The sequence below is a fragment of the Cottoperca gobio genome, chromosome 9 (genome assembly GCF_900634415.1).
Source record: "Cottoperca gobio chromosome 9, fCotGob3.1, whole genome shotgun sequence".
NCBI lineage: Eukaryota > Metazoa > Chordata > Actinopteri > Perciformes > Bovichtidae > Cottoperca > Cottoperca gobio.
Window position 1 is genome coordinate 9,142,596 of NC_041363.1, and position 23,895 is coordinate 9,166,490.

The following is a 23,895-nucleotide window of genomic DNA, read 5'->3' on the forward strand; positions in this document are numbered from 1 at the left end:
TAGCTTATGCAAATTAATTGACATACACCCAATCTCTTACCGTATATTGTCCCTTTCCCTATTAAAGCATGGCCTGCTTTTTTAACGACACAACCATGCTGCATTTATTGCCTTGATAATTGAAAGGGCCAGTTCAGTATTCCCCCTGATAAAGGGTAGTAAGTGAATGAGGCATAAACCTTAAACAAGCCAGGCACAATGTGAATTCCTGCAGGCCCTCCTTCTCCTCCTCCTCCTCCTCCTCCTCCTTTTCCTCCTCCTCCTCTTCTTCCAGCTCAAGCTCCTGCCACAATCACAAGCGCATGCACACACACACACGCATGCGCACACACAGTAAGGCTTTTCCCTCTGGTTGGTGTCGCCACGGCAACGGTAGGTGAGATCACCGTGCGCATGGCAGCATCAGCCCCTGCCAGTGCAGGACAGTGTCCTGGTCTCTTCGTGTGTGTGTGTGTGTGTGTGTGTGTGTGTGTGTGTGTGTGTGTGTGTGTGTGTGTGTGTGTGTGTGTAGAGTGCTCTATGCAAGAGACCATAATGCCACACAGTGCCTCCCTCCATGGACACATTTTAGTGTTTCCTATGTTACCACACATGCATTGGTTAATCGATTTAGTTAAAGTTTCTCTGGTTCTCTCTATGAAATGAAGTTATAAATAATATTTAGCTCATGTGTGAGTATGAGGCTGTGCTTTGTATATAATACAAAGCCTGAAATTGTACATTGGTCTTTTACACACACATACTGACACACACACACACACACACACCCTCAAAAGGTGTCATCGGCTTCATTAATGGTGTCATTGCCGATTAACAGGGATCTGATCGACCTCCCTCCATAACAGACCAGCCAGCCATAACTTCCCAATAATCCACCAAGGAATGTCACGGTTGGGCCCTCTTTAATGACATCATGCATGGCCACTTGAGCGTCTTGTGGGGAGCAGCGGGCATGCTGTGCACTGCCACGCTGTATGGCCCTCCCCATGAGCTAACTGCATGGATATGCATGCTAGACCATCAAAGATCTATTCCACACGCAACATAATGTGATTTTGTTTGAAAGTGATAGAGTTGTGTTGTTTGTACGAGCTTGTTGTTATCTGGCATGATGAGGTTATTCAGCTCTTGTGGTATTAAAATGATCTCTTTGGTAGTTATGACATACAGGATAATATGCAACTAATAGGTACATAGGAAAACTTTTACAGTTTTACCATCAAGTTTAACTTCAGTCAACAAAAAATGAGTCCCTAAAAATGTGTTTCACTTTCATGACACAGATGCTCTGAAACTAATTTTAGGATTATCTATTAATATAGTTAATCTATTTAAAAGTGTGGCCTTGTCTTTGTTCCATTAATTGTCCATCAAGCCATCGGTTTCAACCAAAGTGAAGCCACAATTGTGTTGTCCCAAAATTGATACTGCTAACATCTTAGTCTATATTTTGCCCAAGCCTGACTTAATCTAAAATCTCCATCAGTATGCTTTCCAGTCTGCAACAGCAACTCCCTACCTTTCTCTTATAATTAAATACTGGCCACCGAACCAAACACTACACAAAGACTCAAAGAGGCAAGAAAACTAAAACATTTTTTTTTTTTTAGATGAGTCAAAGCATCCTGTAGGGTTTTACCGGTTTGATCAGAGGAGAATAATTGTCCATTTTATTCTTTGAAACATAAATATTTAGATTCCTCTGTAGATATTATTAAGATAACAAAGTGGTTATCTTGTCTTAGTGTTTATTTTAAGTGTATTTACATGGTTGTCAAGATAATTTGTCGAATCACAATATGTACTGTCTGAGCTGATAATGACTATTGCAGTACCTCAAAATTTTACATTCTCTAGAATATGACGCAATGCCGCTTTACACTTGATGTTAATGCTATATATTTTCAGCTATGTAGCTGCATTATAAGATATCAATACTGTGGCAGCAGTGGTGCACAATAAGGTTGTGCGCATAAATGCTATTTTTGCACTACAGGTCTAAAGCTGGCTGTCAGCCTGTCTTCTATGATATCTGTGCTCCGCTGGCTTTTGATTATGCAAATACTATGCACTATAAATAAATTAGTATAATTGCATCTGAAATATGCTTTGAATCTTCCTCGAAGATGAAAGGGTGTAAATAATATATTTCGTGTCACTGCATTATTCATCCTCTATTAATTACAAACATCGGGGCGCTCAGTCTCTCCATGCTGTATATACTATACTTTCATTTTTTACATACAGTGTACCGTATATACGTCCACGTACAGTATGTCAGTATCAAGTAACTTGTTTCTAAATAATAATGCTAATTGTGTCTCACTGCATTCACTCTCAACGTCCCATTAGTAAACTCTTAACCTATCAGTATAAAGCCGTTTCCAAACCTTAATTGGCTTTTATTGTTGCAATGGTAATTATTATTGTTTGAGCAAGCTCTGACTGTAAAACCCAACGTACCCGTATTCATTGTCTGAGCATCCAGATTTTTCCTTTTTTTCATATCATGCATCCGTAATATTATTTCATCGAAGAGGAGGGGCTTCGGGAAAACATTAAATAAACATAAATACTGTAGTCGTGCCGCCACTACAATTAAAATATGCTCGTCTTTGCGCTCTTTGTAAAGCATGTGGTATTGAGGCCTAGTTGCAATTTGAATACGAGGAACCATTTGAAAAATATATGCTGTTCGGCAATTAAATTATCTGGGCTCTCGAACTAGGGAGCCTTTACCAGTGCATATAGAATAGTGAGCAGTAGTTGCTACACTCGCATTAGCATCTGGCCCTTTTATGTAAATTTGATGAGAAAGGACTCATGCATATACGCCAGGGCTGGGGTGTACTCGCCTAATATCCTTATTAGAGAGGGGTGAATTAAATATTTATTAGGGGGGCTAAGGGTTAGGAAGGGGGGCCTGTCCTGTGTTGTCGTGAGGACCCGAGGTGGAAGAAGGGGGAAAGGGAGGAGGAGGTTGGCTTTCTCTACGAGTGTCTCTCTCTGCCTCAAGGTGCCACCATCTTAAGGCGTTTGGCAGTAGTGAGAGTGTGAGGAGGGTAGACCTAAAATGTCCGCTGGCATAGACACGTGCACGCATACACATTAACGCATACACATTTATGTGGGGTATGAAACACGGGGCTCTGAAAGTCGATTATTCAATTACTGTCATCGGCAGCTCTGCATGCTGAGCGTTTCATTTGCATGTATTAATTCCCTTGATTACTGTCACCTACGAGATCCGCCTGCGTTTAGCTTTCGGATGCACGCCGTTTATTTGGGTACGAGCACTAATACTAGCACTATCATCAGAACTAAACTGGTGTTTTCTAATATTTTAAGAATTTAAATTGACCATTTATATGTATTTTCATCCTAAGAAACACCTTATATGTTGGCTTTTATTGAGTTCAGTTTGACAACACATTGTAATGGGACACACAAACCATTTCTATTTGAAAAATATTTTAAGTTATATGTATTTATGTGTTCATTTACAGTGCTGTACAGTTCATACATTTTTTTGATTGCCGTCATCTTCAACGAGAGCTCGCCACGTTAAAGTGCCACACATCATACAAATACAAGACAACATATTGTGCATATCACAAATGTATCAGTGTACTTACTTCAGCCTTAAGGTGCAGCATTTTACCTTTTGTGAACCATTAGAGATAAAACTTGCTCTCTTTGTGAGAGTATTTCTTCAAACTGTTACACACGAAATGACAGAACAAATGTTTTAGAGCAGAGAAAGGAAGTCGGTGAAAATATTGCCAATTTATGTAAATCAGCGCTATACTGTTCCCCCTATCATTTTCTGTCTCCTTCTCTTTTACTCACTATCACCGCCACATACACACACACTGCAGCTGACCTCTCCTATCTGTTAATTATCATAAATTTGCTTAGTGAGGCGGCATACACACACACACACACACACACACACACACACACACACACACACACACATACACACACACTTGCGTACAGCACACAAACACACATTGTTCAGTGAGATACAGACACAGCATTAGCATTCTCTTTCATCCTGAAGTGCTCCTGAGGCATAGCATGAGGAAGAATGTGCAGGAAAATATTCAAGATGAATTATACCACACATCATCCCCATTTATTTGGGCATCGAAACTCTCTCACACACACACACACACACACACACACACACACACACACACACACACACACACACACACATTAGAGTTTGGTTAAAATTGTTCTGATGAAGATTTGTTTCTGTGGACAAATGTATATTGCTGCGAGTGTATTAATCTGGAAGACAACATGTTAATATACTAGAAGTGTGTACGTGGATATTATGTGAGCTGTGTGTCCTTGTCAAAGTCAGCATGTTGTACTTTTTTTTTACATACATAAAGTATATATACAATATCAGCTGTTTCCCTGTTTCCTCTGATGAGTGGTACGCCCAGGCGTGCTGCCAAATAAGTGAGAATAATTAAGCGGCTGCGTGTTTGAGCCCGGCGTTGGCTAATGGATTGTTACCGGGAGGAAATGAGACAGGCATCGTGGGGGAGCTGTGTGGCAAAGCAGACCTCGACTTTGGATAATGAAACACTGAAAGCCACCGGGGTGGAGAGTAGACACACCTCTCGTAAAGGAAATGTTTTGGTTCTATGACTGCTTCTTTTCGTCATATAGGTTGATGCAAATGGTGAGGAGTCACACAGAGTGAGAAAGCCACAGTCGGTTCTGCATCACCTAAGTCAAGATATGTAGCTTTTCCAATTTTCAGTTTCTTACACTGTGTTTCAAATCAGTGCAGCTCACTTAAACATCATTTTTATTTTCCCACTCAATAAAAAGAATGCTTGTAGGTCTACGATCTTTATGTTCCTTTTCATGTTATATTCTATTGCCTGTGTGTGATTGTGTGTGATGTGTATACATATGCAATTTGCATTAGCTCTAGCATCCTCACACTGATGCTTTAGAGAAAGCAGGGGACAATTCTTGGCACTGACGTCGCCAGTGTAGCCCCCCCCCCCCCCCCCCCGACCACCCTACACACACACATGTAGGCTAGGAGCAGAGTAGTGATGGGGAGAGGAGGGAGAGGAGGGAGAGTAGGGAGCGGAGCGAAGGAGGGAGATAGAGAAGCAGGAGGGAGATGGGATGAGACAAGCCACACAAGCCGCAAAGGGAACGGGGTGAAGGTGGAGGGGGGAGTGCTGTATAGTTACCCTAAACCCTGCCGTAGGGCTAGAAACACACGCACACACACAGACACACACACACACATTCACTGGTTTGCCACACCACCGCAAAACACACTCAGAACAGTGTAGAACATCGCAATGGGGAGTATGAGAATATGCCCTGTATAAAGATATCCTAAATGTTTTTTTTGGTTCTTTATATTACTCCTGAAGTGTCAACTGGATTGAAAGATTATGGTTTTCTGAGGTTCATGTTATTTTTGTCTTTCTCAGGATTCCTTGATTTTAATGTATTTTTGGAGACTGTATTTTATATAAAAACACAAATAAAATCGAGAACTAAATCATAAAAATCTTGTGTGGTTGTATTATTGTTTATTGCCATGCAGCATCATGACAGTGTGCATGCAAGTGCAAATGTTTGATTATGATGTGTGTGTGTGAGTGTGTGTGTGTGTGTGTGTGTGCGCTTTGATATGGAGCTCTAATAAAATGTGGCATCTGTCAGTTTGATATTGACATGCCAGAAGAGCCACACGATCACTTGGGAACACAGCAAGAATGAAATCCAGCAGACAGAAACTAAGTAGAGTATATATATATATATATATATATATATATATGTATATATCCTCCTAATGAGTCATAACCAACACATCAAACATAAACAACCGTTAAAGAATCTGTAATATAAAAGTGCATTTTGTTTTAGCATTCAAGATCAACTACAGTGTTTTTTATATCTGACCTGTTTTTGACATTGTTCTTTTAAACCAATCTTAAAAATGAGGAGAATGTCTGAAGGCACATGTATTTCCAGGGTTAAAGGACAAAAAAACAAAACAAAAAAACCCCACAAACATCTATTAACTTTATTGTTTAAGGATGCATTAAAGTTCATCGGCATCCTTCCTGTGTGGGGTCAAAAATGTTACAATCTATAATGGTTACCTTTGATCTCAAATGGATTTGTCCTTTAGCCTTGACATTTGACCTCTAACCTCCTCACTCCAGTGAGAGGAGGCAGAGGTCAAAGGTGGTTGGGTTGAACAACATGGCTGCAGAAACAGCGTTGGCCTAAACCAGAATTAGATTGGATGGATTCACAATTTAGACCAAAATTATCTCTGTTTTATTTTGACATATTTAAGTATAATTTTGTGTCAATAAAACAACTTTAGACTTCCACGTTAACATTTAAACAAAGTTTCATATTAATATTATTAAAGTAATCAAAAACATACAACTCCAATGACCTTTTAGAATGATCTGCAAACCAGCTGCTTGTGTGCCATAAAGATACCAAGAAGACATTTGCACAAAGTTATTGCCAATTTGAATTCCTGCAAGTCAACTTAGCGATGGTAAATGCTACTTCTGTTTCCTTCTTCTACCATATAACGGCGTGTTTGCTTTCCCCTCCTTTATTTTTAGTGAAACCATGTTAATTACGATTTGCTCAAGAAAAGTTATTCTACATGTAAAGGTTAACTCTTGGTAAATGTATTCACTCCCTGCCCTGTGTGTGTCTTTCATTGCTGTAGTGATGGAGAAAAGGAGCTGTGGAGAACTGCAGGCAGCAGGAAGTAGAGGTCAACACCAGATCTCTGGGATTTTGCTCTCCACTGGACCCACATGAGGTGAGCTTAGGTTCATAAACCAAAATGCATCAATGTCTGTGTGTGTGTGTTTGTGTGTGTGTTTGTGTGTGTGTGTGTGTTTGTGTGTGTGTGTGTGTGTGTGTGTGTGTGTGTGTGTGTGTACATAATTAGCCTATATGCGCTGAATGTGTAGGCATTTGACATATCATGACAACATTTAGATGTTCTGTAATTGTGGGTTTACTGTGACCTCTGGTAATCCAAGGCCAAAATCCAATTAAGGAAAATGACTCTAAAAATATATTTCAAGGCTTTAAATCTCTGATTAAATGCAAAGCAACATAACCACCACTATTTTTTTGATATTCACAAATCACTCACCATTGAATTATTTACATTTACACTTGATTTTTGATATTTGAAATAAATAGTCAAAAACATCCAAATTCTTTGTTGGTTTTGTTTTTATTTTTCTCTTACTGTGCCTGTCTTTGCAGATGTGTGAGTCTGTGTCCATGTGTGTCTGTTTGCCTGCAGCAAAGTTAGCCCATGTGTGTGTTGGATAAAGGCATAGATGTTAGTAGTGGTCCAGAGGACACAGTAAACAGAATAACAGTGGTTTGAAAGGAGCTCAGACGATGTGCGCAATATTAAATCCCATGACCCATTCTTTGCCCTGTGGTCCATACCAAAGACAAAAAGCCCAGGGGAAACAGAGGTTACTGTTCACTGTTCCTCATCACAACACACACACACACACACACACACATACACACACACACACACACACGCACACACACACACACACACACACACACACACACACACACACACACACACACACACACACACACACACACACACACACATACCAACAGAAGCTACAACCAGGAAGTGATTTCAAAAATTTCCTCTGGCCATTGAAATCCATGCGGTAACAGTAATTGCCCTCAGCCCTGGCATTGTTTGCGTTGCATGCAGGACATCCCGCTCTATCAATTACACCCACAGACATAATAACATGTGACATTTTATGTTATTGAAAAGAGACAAACATTTTAATGACCCAAGCTCGCGCTCATGTCAAGGAAATATTTATCATATCAGCTGGCTGCAGCTGCTGATTACCATCTTTATTTCAACTTTCAACTTTGACCACATTTGTCTTACAACTAGGTGACCTCTGAAGAGGCTGAGGTGGTGCAAAGTGTGGGATATTAGGTGAACAACTAGTTGAAATGATTGACATCTGCCACTGTCAGCAAAAAATACACAGTATGGCAAAGTGGGACCTTTGGTATGAAAAAATTACACCAAATGAAAATTGCCCAGAGATTCTACACACTCTGTGTGTTGAGAGTTCTCAGAGTTCAAAAGTTTATTTCTCGGTGATAATAAGTGGCCAAAGAGAAGAGGTGGTATGTCAGCGCCCATGGGCCTCAGTATGCGTTAGTGTTACTCGTCCTAATTACTCCCAATACTGTCTCACACACATTTGGTGGACTGCTCAGAAGGGCCAATTAGAAGGGCAGGGCAAGTCACTGGGTAGGAAAAGTCAGTGCTCAAGTCTGTAGCCATCTAGACTATACCACAGAGAGATGGAGCTTTATAGTGAATTCTGCAGTACATTTCCACAAATTACCTTTTTGTATAAAATTAACACTTTTGAGAAGAACATTGGTATCTTTCTATCTGTACTTCATATTGTCATTCCAGCATAACTTCAGTTTAGCATTTAGGAATGCTGCTTTTTTTTGGTGATATTTTGCCATATTGAGTGTAGCCAGGATCATTGTTGATAGTTGTTAAAGGGCTAAAGTGGAAACCATTAGTCGTCTTTGAAAGAGGAAGTTGTTACCTGAGATTTCAGAATTGTGTCACTATATAATAGAGGTGGGTCAACAGCTTTAAATATCAAAAACTTAGCTGAACAGCATTACAAAGCTAACTTTTAAATTCAGTTTACCTAGATGAGACAATACGATACCATACACAGAACATCTGTGGAGCATCTTTGCAAACAAACTGTCATCTTAAATATACCTCACTCCCTCTGCTAAAAGTGTGTCAGGGTCATTAGACCCCTATATCTGACTTTGCATTATTTAGTTTGAGCGGCAGGCTTTTTTTTTTTCGAGTAACCCCCCCTGTCAGCCATTACCTGTGTGCAGAATATAGCAGGGTCATGGGTTTGAAGCTGAACAGAAAACCAGATCATCTTTGCAGATACAGATGTACTCAGACAATATCAGGAAGTGTTACCACCTGAAATAAGGACAAAAACATATACACTGTAAATTTTGCCTTAGTAGCATAACGGTGTACGTTAAGATAAACGCCCATGAAAACACAGAATGTTTACTACACACTATGGTTTGTTTACATCGCACCATCTCATTTCCTATACTATACTCATAATCATCTATCAGACATGCATATTTGGAGTACAGCTGCTTACTATTAGGGTGCCAGCGGGGGCAAGTATTCATAATGTGGCGACCGCATTCGTGGATATAAACCCTCCAGTCTTGTAGGCCGACTCCTGCATCATCAGTGCGAGCCCACAGCGATTAATGAAGTCGTCTGCATGTGTCTGCATGATTAAGGAGTGTTAAAGCGCCAGTGTGTGTGTGTGTGTGTGTGTGTGTGTGTGTGTGTGTGTGTGTGTGTGTGTGTGCATGTTGTCTCAGATAAAACAACAACAGAGAACAAAAGACACCAGAATATAGGAAGGCTTTGCAGTAGGTCCATTCACAAACATTAAAATGAACACATTTTCCACAGTGAAGATAGCAGAGTGAATGCAAAGACTTCATTATTTATGATGAGGTAGTACAGTAGCAAACAATTACAAATTAGGACTAAAAGTGGGGAGGCGACAGAGGGAGAAAACAAAACATAATTTATGAACATATTGTAAAACAGGTGAAAGGTTTTTTTTTTTTCTTTTCAATGATTTACTTTCAATCTATAATTTTCCTTTTTCGTATTTGTCAAGTAATTCCATATTTCATGCTTGGATGCAATCCCTTCCCGTGCTATATATTACAGATGCTCATGCCTTTTAGCGATAGCACAATATGTCCTTTCCATGGTTGTTCAAAAATTCCACAAAACTAGAACATCCTCATCTTCCCCCCCCCCCCCCCTTCATTGTGATGCACTACATTATCATCGGTGTACGACGGGATGAGTCTGGTATTTGTGGAAATGCCGTCTTATCAATTTATAATTAAACCAGATAAAAGTTTTTTTTTTCATTTAATATCCAAGTAGGTTTCAGCGGCCTGTGTAATAGCGATGCGTAGGGAGGGTTTCTTCTGCATCATGATACAGTCAGAACAAAGGATATGCACATCGTAAAATCATGCAAATGAATGCAAATCACTGGCAGCAAGGAATAGTGAGGTGGCAGGAGGGGAGTTTGTATAAGCAGAGGGATGCCAAGGACTTTGTATACAACACTTGCCGGACAATCTTCCTTTAAGTTGTGGCAGATAACTAAAAAAATATATTGGTTTGAATCTGATTCTAAAATTTCTACTGCACAATAAAACCAGACTTTGTAAATACTGGATAAATCTGTTTTGCTTCCAACGTCTAAACAATATGCATTGTTTATTTTCTGCTGGAAATTGTTCTTCATTTTTTTATGATGCAACAAAAAGCAGTGTTCATTCAAGAGGCTGTTATAATACACAGTGGATGCAAATGTGATACAATGGCTGCAAACAGCATTGCAGTACGTGCGTGTGTTGAGATGATGCAATATTTTAACCGTACCGCCTCAGAGAAATGCAGAGAAGATATTAGTAACACCTGCGCTAATGAAAGTCGTCCTCCTCGCCCTCCCAGCAAAAAAACTTCAACTCTATCCAAAATGTGACATTTTCACGAGTGCGTTCAGTAACTGGGGGGATTAGGTAATGATGAACTGGGTTAGTCTCCACCTTCATTTAGCCACGAAAAGAAAAAAGATGCTCATGTTTATTTCCCTGGATATTTGGTTTGGTTTGCAGCATGAATATTTAAAACACTAGTGGGGTTCCCTATATACTGCATCAGGACAACAGCTCACATGCATCAGCACAGAAAGCGCAACAACATTCATTTGTGTACAAGTTAAAAGTCCATTTGCTTTCCTCCTAAATTATATGTAATAATTATTTGAAATTATAATGCACGGCGTTGCAGAGCGTTAAGGTGAGTGTTGTGTTAAATATACGTGTTTTTCATCACAAATGAATTTTAATAAAACGTATTCAGTCCTAATTTGTAGATATATCCTAAAATGATGTAATGTTATCATAGTACAAAAATGCAATCATTTTATGTATTTTTTCCCATGAAACAATTTCCTGCAGCATCACTTCCCCTCGAATAAATGCTGATATCAATGTAGACATTGTTCTCATAGCCATCCAACAATCAGTCATTTGTTTTATCTTGCATACAAAAAAATATTTAAATAATTCCGCCCTCTTTTAGACACACACACACACACACACACACACACACACACACACACACACACACACACACACACACACACACACACACACACACACACACACACACACACACAATATGGTAGGGGAGTAAAAGGGGGGAGGGCACAGACAGACATTCACAATTGTGCATAATGATGTTAACATTCCTGCATGTCTAATGCAGGGGATATTGAGACAGACACTAGCTGGTCGGAGGTCTTGCTGTGTGTTGTATGTGTTCACGGGTATAAACTGTAGCAGTGCATAATGATGTATTAATTGTAGCCCGTTCTTGCTCGTGGTGTTTGGGCCCCTTGCTGAGGTTACTACCCGGCCTTTGATGCGACTGTTAATCTTATCAAACATATGCAAGATCACACTGCACTGTATTTTCTGGTCTGCTCGCATGAAATCGTAGGTGCACTGTAATCTCGGTAACAGGAACTATTGCTGTTATTGCTTTCTACATCATTGCAACCAGTGGACGTATGTTTATTTGATATTTTCCTCAAATTATGGTTAATTTGGGAAGGGATTAACCCAGATTTACAAACCTGTTTGTATGTTTAACTGCTCAGGAAAGGGATATTAGGTGAATCAGGGGCAAGGTTTTAGAAGATAAATGCTAAGTTAAAACAAAAGGCATGGCAACAACAATTTAAAACATCCTCATCCTAACTGAATGAATATGTATATTCACAAGGAGTGGCTTAAAAGCGGCGGCTTAGTTTCAAACACATGCACCATCAATGATCCTCCATTACTGCTATACATTTATTTCAACTTCCTCTCAAATAGAAAGACACAAACGCGGAGGGAGGGGAAGTGGATATGAAAATGGAGCGTCGACATCATAAAAGATGGAAACAAAGAGGGACAGACAGCATACACTGAGAAGGACAGGCAAAAGATGAAGCTCATTTTTTCGTGGGCACCCAGTGGCGTCTGCATTGCAGATCGCTGAAATCCCCTTCGAATGCGTCCCTGGGCTTAAGGGGGGATGGGGTGGGGAAGGGTGAACAAGGGATGGGTTTATGCTATCTCTGCTTTAGTACACTTTGTTTTTTTCCCTCCCCCCACCGAAATATTTTTTTTCTGTCTGCATCAAATGTCAAGTTAATTTCCTGGGTGCTATGAGGGATGTGTCCTCCCCTTCGGTATGTGTGGCAGGGCCGCGGATTGTGGCAGGGTGCTGAACGAGCCTGTGTGTGTGTGTGTGTGTGTGTGTGTGTGTGTGTGTGTGTGCAAGTCTGTGTGTGTGTGCAAGTCTGTATGGGTGAATGGGGAAAGGGAAAGGGGCATGGCAAGGCAAATAGAGAGGCGAGAGGTGGCGAGGGAGGCTCAGTACAGTATCTATAAATTGGTTCTCTCTGAAGAGCCAGAGTGGTGTGTTGAAAATGTGCATGCATATGTGTGTGTGTATGCGTGAGTGAGTGTGTGTCTGGTTGTTAAGAATATGATCCAATTATTAATAGATGCTTTTGTCAGTGTACCTATGCCCGTGTGCCTGTCCTTATTTGTGCATCCACATGTTCAGTTCTTTTGAAGGTTCATTTAAATTGAATACTAATGCTGGAATAAAAGAAGAAGAAAAACTTGCCGTATGACAGATGCTTAGTAATTCAATGTCGCTGTGAAAAAAAGAAGAAGCAGGAAGTATTCGTAGATTTCTAGTAGTAGTTTTTTCAACCACATAATTAAATGTGGAGGAACATTTACTTGGACTCTCATATCAGCTATGGTGCATTTCCTGGTTGCTACAAACAATGTCTAAACCACACTGATATCTAGTAGCATATTATGTTAAAGTTCCATGCGTATTAGTTGTCTTTCAACCTAGTTGCTTGGCAATAGCAGTCTTTGTGTCCATCCTTCTATGGCCAAGCCCTATTTTGTTTTATTTTCCATTTATTTCATATTTCCTCCATCATCATTGAGTAATTGTGTCCCTCTGATATCCTCATGTATCCTGCTTTTAGACACAACGCAACCTTTATGTTCTCCTTTCACTGTAGGAAACACAAATGTACTCTGGCTATCTGTCTCTCAGTTGTTTTGTTACTTGTGCTTTTAAAAAATTGGACTGTGATCTAAAGTTCACATTTGTGTCCAATCGCACATATTTCATTTAGTGCCACCTTCCTTTTTCCAGTTATTTTAATGCATGTGTTTTCCAACTGTGCATGTCTATGTATTTGTGACTTTACGGATGCGTGCCTCTGTGTATGTTTATCTGAATGACTTTCAGGCAGCTGTTAAGTGTATGAAGGCAAACTGTATGTTTTGTATTGCAAAGTGTAAAATGCCTTATTGCAGAGGAAGGGATTATGCATTTGTCAGTCGTGCTTATGCTGATGTATGCTCCTGCTTCCACAAATGTCACATCCCATATCCCAGAGAAATTACACCAGTCCCACCTAATTACGCATATTCATGATGCTGTTTTGCATAGTGCTGGTAGCATACTTCTGTTACAAGCCACAGAGCTGAGGGATGTGGTTGAGTGAAAAAGCTTTCAATCCACTGATTCAGTGTGTCTCCGCCACAAGCATAAGCTTGATAACGCCACCTCCATGCCATTTCTTTTATGATCTTAGACCATTATGGAAAGAGAGTTTTCTCTTATTTCTTGCAGTCAGTCATATTGCCACTGCCTGCAGCATGTTCAAACCCAGTGGGAGTTTTTAATAAAGAAATTAGCTTTGTCCTAGATTATGAAGGTCATTTTGAAAATAGATCAGATTCAACTAATGATTTTTGAAATACATTGTCATTTATCCACCATCTCTGTGTTTTTATTTATGTGATTCTCCTGAACTGGTAATGAACAATATGTAAATCAGGTTGTGACAATGCTAGCAAGTGGAAGCAGGGACGGTCATATACAGAGTGAGAAAAATTCAAATAAAGTTGTGACTATAGATGAAAGATAGGGCAGGAAGTATTGGAGAAAGAGATGGAGAGCGAGCGAGAAGACAGAGGAGAGTGGCTGGCTCAGTGGCTTATTGTAGCACTTGCGGAACAGACTTAATCAGACTTGGCCCGGCTGTAATGAAGGAGAGGGTCCAGGCTCTGCCACTGCTTGGGTAAACAGCGATTGTTTTAGTCCAGGGTTCCCAAACACGGGCAACAACGGCACTATTGTCCCGCCAGCTCTTATTAAGAGGCAGACCAGAGATGAGGTGAGGAGCAGAAGCAGGGAAGGGAGGTGGGTGTAAATGGGGCAAGGGGGGTAAAAAGAAGAGGTGTGGGGGAGAGCGAGAAGCAAGTGGGAACCTGACAGGAATAGAGGCTGGGGTGGGAGGGGGAAGTGGAGAAAAAGAGAGGGATGGAGGGAGATGGCGAGAGGTGCTTCTCTGATCTTGATTTGTTTTTTTCACCCTTGCATTGTGTCTTCGTTTCCCACCATCTTCCTCTTGTTTCCATACCCTTCTACCTTCTCAGCCATCATCTCTCGTCCATGTCTTTCCCTCCTCATCCTTTCATCTATACTTCTTTCCTGCATCATTCTACCAGCCACCTACTCTATTCCTTCCATCTGTCCTTTGTTCCTCTTCGTTTTTGCATTTGGGATGGCGAGGGATGCTTTGCCTGTCATACCACCTTTGCATCACCTTTCCCATCCGGCGCGGGAGAGAGAGAGAGAGAGAGAGAGAGAGAGAGAGAGAGAGAGAGAGAGAGAGAGAGAGAGAGAGAGAGAGAGAGGGACAGAGAGAAGATGAGCGAGAACGAAAAAGAGGATTGGGAGGGGGGATGAGAGGAGCAGGGGAGAGAAAAGGGGCAGGAACGAGACAAAAAGAAAGATCACGTTGCTTCCTGGCTTCATGAACATGGGCAAAGGATGATCACAATAGAATACATTATGCTCTTGTTAGTAGAGGCAATCAATTAGCAGAGAGCACACCACTGGCACACCATCTTTCCCGCTTGGGCACTGGTTCATTCACAGCCCAAACGAGTGGCCCAAGGAACCCCCTCGCCTCGCCGTTTTTCCCACCCTCAATGCCCAGCGGCCACAAAAGATTTGATTTCATTCCTCAATGTGAAAGGAGACAGCATTGAATTTGCATTTCCGCCACATTCACTCCACATTAGTTGAAATATTGGTCAGGTTCCACTATAGCCAAAGGTCCTGGCTCATTGTTGAATACGTGTGTTTGAATGTGTGTATATGTAAAAGCATATACATTAACCAAAAAGAAGGCCCAAACACTATTTAGAATAAGCTATACTAATACAAGTGTTGTGATTCTGATTGGACTTCCTCAATGGAAAACTGTCCTCTGACAACACACTGTACCCACTAAAGCTTGGCTCCACAAGATAGGAATCCGACATGTCTCTGTTACTGACACTGACAATTGCATACCAAATTGTCACTCAGGTCCCATCCGCAATTCATACAGTGGTTGTGTGAAATTCCTTCATCCTTTTCCTGCCATGTTTTCTTCTTCTTTGTGTCAGCCAGAGGAATAGCTCCAGATAATGGCAGCAATCTATATTGTGAAAGAGGCAAGGAGTAGTTCTGCCTTAACACAGGCACAAATCACCACCGTCTGGCTGGGGATCTGTAAAAGTGTCGGTGATGAGTAGAACACAATGCTTTCACTGAGCAACTTTGCTGTGATTCCAGACAGAGGTTGCGATTGGAAACAAAAGGAAATGAACTAAAAGGGGAAAGAGAGGAAAAATTGTATTAAGAGTCAAGATGTAGGACTCGATTTATTTCCAAAGACAGTGCATGTGTGCTGAGAAGAAGATGGCCTCGGGTTTGGGTTCAGGCAAGCTGTTGTTGCTGTGTTTACACATTTACTCTCTATGACCATCTGGAGATAGTGAGTGTGTGTGTGTGTGTGTGTGTGTGTGTGTGTGTGTGTGTGTGTGTGTGTGTGTGTGTGTGTGTGTGTGTGTGTGTGTATATTTTAATCACATTTCCCGTTATGCTATGGAACATAATGCTATGGAAAGTCGAACATAATTTGTAATTTAATCTGTGAACACATTTCCTTCAGAATGTTTTGTAATGATTATTTAATATTTGTATTTTTCTCAGCCTAAATTGAAATACTGCACCTAAAGTATCAAGTGATCTGATTAACAATCTCACAATCTCGTTATTCTGAAAAACAATTAATTTAGCTTTTGTTTTTTCTAACTAATAAACATGACCAGCATTTGTTTTCAATAAGGAGGCACATGTACAGTATATATTCTACAATGCACACAAATAAATGACACTTTGAAATGTAGGCAAGCTAACCAAAAAAGCAGCATGACTGTAAGAATAGTGTGCTGCTCTGATAAAACATCTATAATTTACTGGTTTTCTAGTGCTACTTAGACAGGCACATGGCTGTCTGACCTCAGTGTCCTAATCGTAACACTGTATTTCAATTAAACTTGTACAACCATCATGTTTAACACATCTTGTGTGTATATTATGTGCAGCTTCCCTCTTGACTGTTAACTTCAGATGACTCAGCCAATCGCATGATTATACTGTACGGTGGGAGCAAAAGGACCAAATTATTTTTGTGTCTCGACAAGTAATAGAATTTGGTCATGTTCATTTGTTATGGTTTTTCCACCTTCGTTTACCTTGACGACAAGATAAATACTTTGAACACGATGTTGTTTAGTGTGAATCTAACACTTAACAACATTTTACAAATGAACAAGGCAACATCATTTATTTTTCTGCAAGTTATGTCTTCTTTGCACTTCTGTCTGAATTTCCAATTTTCAAGTTAACGCCCTCTCTACACTTGAGCAGTGTGTACCTAAAGACACACACGTTGATTACATTGTACAGAAAATACAAGGCTCCTGCTTACAGTCCACTTCCACTGTCTATAAGAGCTTTGTCACTAATGCATGGATGAATAGAAAATGTATCACAATATACATTATGTTCTCTTGTTACCTGAGTAACTGTTAAGACATTGAGTGCATGAGTAGAAATGTTTTTAGTGGTCTTCAAAGTGCCTCAGAATGGTGCAGGGTTGTGTTTTGACCTTTTAAAAGAGAGAGAAAAATAACATTGCATTTTCCTCAGTGTATACTGTATGCGTGCCTGCTTGTTTGTACCTGTTGGAATATTCAAGTGAAAGTGCAAAATGCTTATAATGTATTCAGTGTTTCCAGGCTGCAGAGGGCATTGTGTTCTCTCTCTCCACTTTGAAATGTTCAGCATCTAATGGATGGGGAGCAGGAACGGTAACATATGGCATTGAAGGGAGGGATGCACACAGTTGGTGTTTAATTAGTAAAGTCAGATGAATTAATATTCCACTACTATTCAAATAATTTAACATTGCAACGTTGCATGAAAATAGTAACTCCTTCTCCCTAATCATTTGAAAACCATGTGTTTTGTTTCATATTTCAGTCTTTTTTAAATGAATAATTTTAGGTTCAAGATAAAACACATTTCATAAAAACTGGTCTCAAAATATGTTCTTGATAAGCTTTTCTCTTTACCTTATTTACCTTATTTGTTTTGGACAATAATGTGTCTTCCTCTCCTCTTTATCTATTGTTCTTGATTATCTCCTGTGCTCTCTCACCGATGGGTCTCCATGTACAGGTAGTCATGCTGCTGACATTTGTGTCCAAGCAGGGCCCGGTGACATGGCCTTTACGACCCCTCGCTGGGTATCCCTTCGCTTTACTTACCCCCTACTGCCGTTCTTAACCCACCAAGTCCTCTTCATCCGCGTACTCACAAATGTGTGTCTATTTGTGTGCTTTGGGACCATCCTGTGTGTACGGTGTCTGTGTGTTTAAGACATGTCCAGATCAGCCACGTTTGTGCTTGCCTGTAGCCTGTGTGCACAGCAGGGGACATGGTATGGAGAAAGCCTCTTTCTCTGCTGGATGCAGGGTGAACAAATACAGTCACTGCAGGCTGGGAGGTAGTACGGCACACGGGAAAGAGGATAGCTCACTCTGATGTGATAAGATAGTACAAACGGATGAGCTCTATCCTAATGAGGACAATAACCTGAAAATGTGTCTTAGAATGTCTTACAAAATGTCTAAAATGTCCCTTCTGTATAGCACTAACATTTCATAAATATAGTGGCCATACAATCTCACCTACATTACTCACTATAGATACTTTAGAAATATTCTGACCCTGACTGTGATACAGAATTGTGGAAGAGATAGTATGTGCACACACAAAGTGCAGAGCCTCATTGTTCTTCTTCTCAAACACACACGCACAAACATACAGACGTGCTCACCGTCCCTGCAGCCATGGGAATGGAGAATGCTGAGGTTCAAGGTCATTTCAAGTATTCAGCAGCCTGGGGCTCTCCATTGTCAGTGCATCACATACTTTTGCACACACACATGCACTCAAATAGACACACAAACACATTGTTGGTAGGCGTACATTCTACACTCCGCATCTCACTAACACTCGCATCCGAGACAGCAAAGTGTCTGTCAAGTGAAAACATGACACTTCGTCAGTCCACTCACATGCACTAACATGTCGCAGGTGTGAATCTTCAATGGAGACACAATTATCCAGTTTTATTTCTGTACTATAGACTTCCTAGAGACAAAAGAATGAAAAGTACGACTGTTGGACAATTGCTGTTTACTGTCATCATTTAGCTATTCTGCTGTGATTGTGAATTCTTCATGCTCCACAGTCTACAGATTGTGCAGCATTCTCTAAATGTTGGGTGACTGTTTCCCTTATTTAACCAATTGATTATTTGTATTTGGTTTCTATTAAATAAAAGGAGTGAGATTTTGTGGAAACAGTGGAGTTTTTTAAAGAGCGAAGGTGAGGGAGAAAACGAGAGAGAGCAGCAGTGGGTGTGATTAGCTCCTTTGTTGGAGGTCTGTTGAGCTTCATTGGCTCCAGAGAATAGGTTCCTAATGAACTCAGCCAAGCTTGGACCAAACTTTGTGCTGAAGACAAACTAAGTTATGGTGGTCTGGCAGAGCGCTGAGGGCGAGCCGACTGATATACAACGCTTGGACATATGGTCCCCCCCCCCCCCCCCCATCAGGGCCTCTCCCAGCCACTTTCTCATGTCCTGGCTTCTGTGTGTGTGCTTTTGTCTGTGCATGTGTCAGAGGGGATACACACAAGAAGAATATTTATAGTGTGACTTTTTCTACATGTTTGATAAGTAATTGGAACAGAGAAACAGAGAACTGGAAAAGAAACGCAGGGAGTAGGGGGGAGGGAGGGGGGTTGGAGAAGACGGGCTGGTTGATGCTTACTGAAAGCGACAGAGGAGAGAGGGCTGCAGGCTTTGTCTTTCCAGCTGACCCCAATACAGAATCCTTTCTGACACGTCCTACAAGACATGGAGTAACTGAGTAAATCAGGCCAACCTGGCTGTGTTGTAGCAGCGACTGCACCATAACAGATGCAACAGAGAAGCCAACCGCACGGCATCTTGCAGAACTCATGACATAGACAAGAATATGTGAAAGACAGAAGACCTTAAACTGTACAGTTTCAAATGGCATGCTGCTATTTCTTTGCTGAGAAGTGGAGGATAGGATAGCATATGTAAAGCATGTAAAGAGGAGGCGCAGGTGAGCCTGACTGTGGTTTGAGGCTAATTGTTTGGGTCAGGGTGGGAGCGTGGGGACGGATAGCTTCCGTGTACCACCAACAAGGCTCTCGGTAACTGAGCCGGCGAGGGGGAGAATGGGCCCACTACAGGGCCACACAGCAGGCTCAAACAACACTTATTCTACTGGCCAAACTGTCAGCCAGAACAGCTTCATTGTGTCCAAAATTGGAGTTGAAAGCAGGGCAGAGACTTGGATGGAGAGGGGGGGGGGGGGGGGTGCAGTGGGAAGGTAGTGAGAAAGAAGGGGAGGAAGTAAAGAGAGAGAGGGAGAGAGGAGAAGAGGGGGTCTGTGGGAAACCGGGGGACTGGAAAAGGGGGAGTCCCAGAGAAAGTGCAGACTTGGGGATGAATAGGGTCAGACGGTGTGAGTTCATTTCAGTGAGGAGAATTCCCACAGATGCTAACTGAAGGGCAGACGGCCAGTAGCAAGGAAGTGGCTCAAATGGAAATTTATTAAAATGCATTCTGGGTAGAGGGGCTGAACTGTAGTAGTTTTGTATTCTAGTGGCTGTATTGCCACCACATTTGTTCACACTATTCAGCCATAATAAACACAGTTCTTAGACAGTGGTGAAATAACTAGCCGAGGCTACATACAGAATGTTACTATTGTGCATCTGTATTCACTTCACTGCTGTTTTCTTTCTTTTTAGACCCCGAGTACAATTACAATTTAATACTGGTTGTTTGCCTGTGTTGCCGTTCTGTACAGTCCCTCCCCCAACATATCATGCCAAAATTAGATCATACAGTGTATTTGAGAAATGTCTCAAGCCTATGTAATAGATAACTGTGTCACACACGCAGGCTACCCACAAGCATTAGACACCTCTCCGCAGGACTTTTCTGCATTGGACCCCAGGAGGGAGCCCAGTCACAGGCATTGAACTATGATTTGTATATAGTACAACAGAAAGCCCCTTTAGATTGACACTAAACCCGTCTAAATCAAGCCAACACTGATTTACTTAACCATTCTCCTCTTTGTCTCTTCTCTCTTCTCCTGCTGGCTATTTCAAATTCATCTTCCTGTCCTCGGTAACTACTGCAAAAGGGTGAAGAAGTTTACTTAGTCACACTGAGTTTAGGGAGATGAAGAAAGTCTGGGACTCTATCTGTGTGTGTGTGTGTGTGTGTGTGTGTGTGTGTGTGTGTGTGTGTGTGTGTGTGTGTGTGTGTGTGTGTTCACTCTCGCATGTCATTGTGGTTTGCTCTTGCATGTGTGTGTATGCGTGCGTGTGCAAAACGCAGAAATGTACACACACCCGTGTTTGATCCAGAGCTAGCCCTGCAGCTCCCAGAGACTCAACAAAAGGCCTCCTCTATCCATTGTATGAGCTGTGTGTTTCCCAGGAGAGCTCGGGCTCAGTGAGAGAAGGGCCCCAGATCGCTTTCTCCTGCATGGATGTTTATTCGCTCTATGGTCCAGCAGAACACCTTCAAAAAGGACCGGCCTTACCATTTTGACGTGCATGACACATAGTTTGGGAAAAGAGAAGAAGGGCTAGAGGGTGTGAGGGAGAAAGAGAGAGATTGAGTGCCTTGACAGATGAACAGACACACAAGACAGACAGATAGAGAGAGGGCCTGTCTATGAAGGTGTTCTCAGTTGAAAAAGAATATTCATGGTGTTCTCCACCATTTTATTTGCTCCTTGTCTTTACACTAGTCAGCTTTCTTGTCAACCTTGTTCACGAATGTAGATCCTCCCGGTGGGTGGGTAGAGATTTCCCCCTGATCTTGACAAGCTCTCCCATCCCTGACTGCATACTAATTTCCCCAAAACTACTGAACCAATGTAAAACAAATACAAATTGCCAGGGCTGCTCTTCATTGCTTGAGAGGCAGGGTTTTAAGAGGTGAGCAGAAAGTAGCTATCTATTGTGTGTCTGTGATTAATCAGATTGTCTGCTGTGGACAGAGAAGCTTACAGGGACAGCTGTTGTAGTTGGCTATATGATATCTTTAGGAATCCGTCAATATGCCTGAGTTTAAAATCCTGAGCTGATGAAGGGAAGTGTAAAAAAAACGACTCATTCATTCACCAGTCAATTAAAAGTCCATCAAATGTTCAATGCGATTAGTCGGACAATAACGGATTTTGACAAAGACAGTGTCTGTATTTCACTTTATACGCAATCCTCGGCCGCTCTCTCTTCGCCAGTTGTCTCTATCTTAGAGTTTTGAACGCTATCTCTAATAGTACTTCACTTTCTGTAGCGATATCTAAAAGTTTCCTTGGGATTGAGAGTGCCTGCGGGGTTGACCATAGATCTCAGTAGAGCAGCAGAAGCAAACAGTAGAAAACAAACATGGTAGGCTGATACCATCTAATCTGTTGAACACCATTATCGTCTAAGATATCGCTATACCCCCCTCCATACGCGCACGCACGCACCCACCCACCCACCCACCCACCCTCCAAACCAGACTTACTCTCTCCCTCCACACCCTTTGAGGTAAAAGCTTGTGTGTTGAGGCTGAGAGTGAATGTAAGCCATTGTTATGGTGTAACCTGGACTCCACAGCAGGTTGTTTGATCCTGTTTTGGGCCTGAAAAGCCCTTCTTTTTTTTCTTAAACCATCACATCAGCTGAGAGGTTCAGACAACAGACTCTATTTGTAGAGTCCTCCGTCTGTCCGCTTCTTTTTTTATTTATTTCTCCTTTTTCATCTTCACTTTGTCCCTCTTTGTCAGTCTTAATCTCTTGTCCAGATTCAGATTTGAGTCAAAAGCTTTAATTACCATAAAGAGGAGCGTGCACTCATTCACATACTGTATTTAGACACAAACGTATGCTTTTAGGCACACTCTGTTGCTCTCCATTTTTCTCTCTTTCTCTCTCTCCCTTCTTCTTTAAACAGGATCTTCTTGTACCTTTCTCTCTGTACAGAAACTAGGATTATATTTCTCGTACCTTTGGTAAAGGCAACAGCAAAAGCAAACGTTACTGGAAAGTGTTTAAATGACAAAAGCTGTAGTAAATTGTTTTGTTTGCTCACAGTACTTCTCGTGATACCTCCCAGCTCTTGTTGCGTTCCTGTTTACCAAACATCACCTCATTATTTACATTACAAGCTAGAACCATGTCGCTGTATTGTCGAATGTTTTGGGCGCTTACTTGCATTTCTACGCCTTTGTTGCTGTTTTGTCATTGTATTCTCAATTTAGGATCTCTTTGGCTTTCAGTGTGGACAATGTGCATGCAAATATGTTCTTCCCATTATGCCTGCTGTCTTTGTACGTCAGCTTTCGTCCCTAAGAGGTATGGATGAAGAGTTGGAGGGGGGATGGAATGGCCCTGTATGTTTTTGGAAGGGAGATTTGTGCGGACACACACACAGACAACACACACACACACACACACACACACACACACACACACACACACACACACACACACACACACACACCCATCCGTGCCCCCCAACCTATTTCAGACGTGAGAAACTGTACCTTCATTTGCATAAGAATAATTGACACTTCAAATTAGCCTTCCAATCAAAGAGGATTCTTTTTTTCAGCATATGTGCAGGCATTGAGCGCTGCCATACTGGAGAATATGAAAGGGAGGGCAAAAGAGAGCACGGATGGGAGGGGACGCCTCATAAAGGATTAACCCTTTCATTTCCTCATCTCAGAGTAGAGGATTTGATGTGCATTTTTATTGCAAATATAACTTGATATACAGTAAAAACAGACTTTTGTTTGGAAATAATAATTGCTTTCTTCTCTAACTCAAGGGATCCTATGACTGCCTGGTGGGGCACAATGTGTTTTTTCTGATGGATAGGTATTTATCTTTGAAAGCTTGAGGTGCACTGACTGTGTTATGTGCACGTTTACACATCTATATTCACCTCAGTGGCATTGGACGTAGGCCAAGAGAGTGAGTGCTGTTAAGTAAAGTGTGCAAGTGTGCATGTGTGTCAGTGTGGATGTGTGCGGATTCAGGGTTTGCTCACATTAAACCATTAAAACAAGTGCAAT

The 23,895-nt window shown here is 41.4% G+C and overlaps 1 long non-coding RNA gene across 1 annotated transcript in view; it reads left to right on the forward strand.

Moving 5' to 3' along the window:
* The window catches only part of LOC115013253 (uncharacterized), a 37,401-nt gene that overhangs the window by 7,817 nt on the left and 5,689 nt on the right, over positions 1-23,895 (forward strand). Inside the window, exon 2 of the long non-coding RNA XR_003832781.1 lies at positions 6,749-6,844. This is a non-coding gene — a long non-coding RNA (uncharacterized LOC115013253). The remainder of the gene's footprint in view (positions 1-6,748; positions 6,845-23,895) is intronic.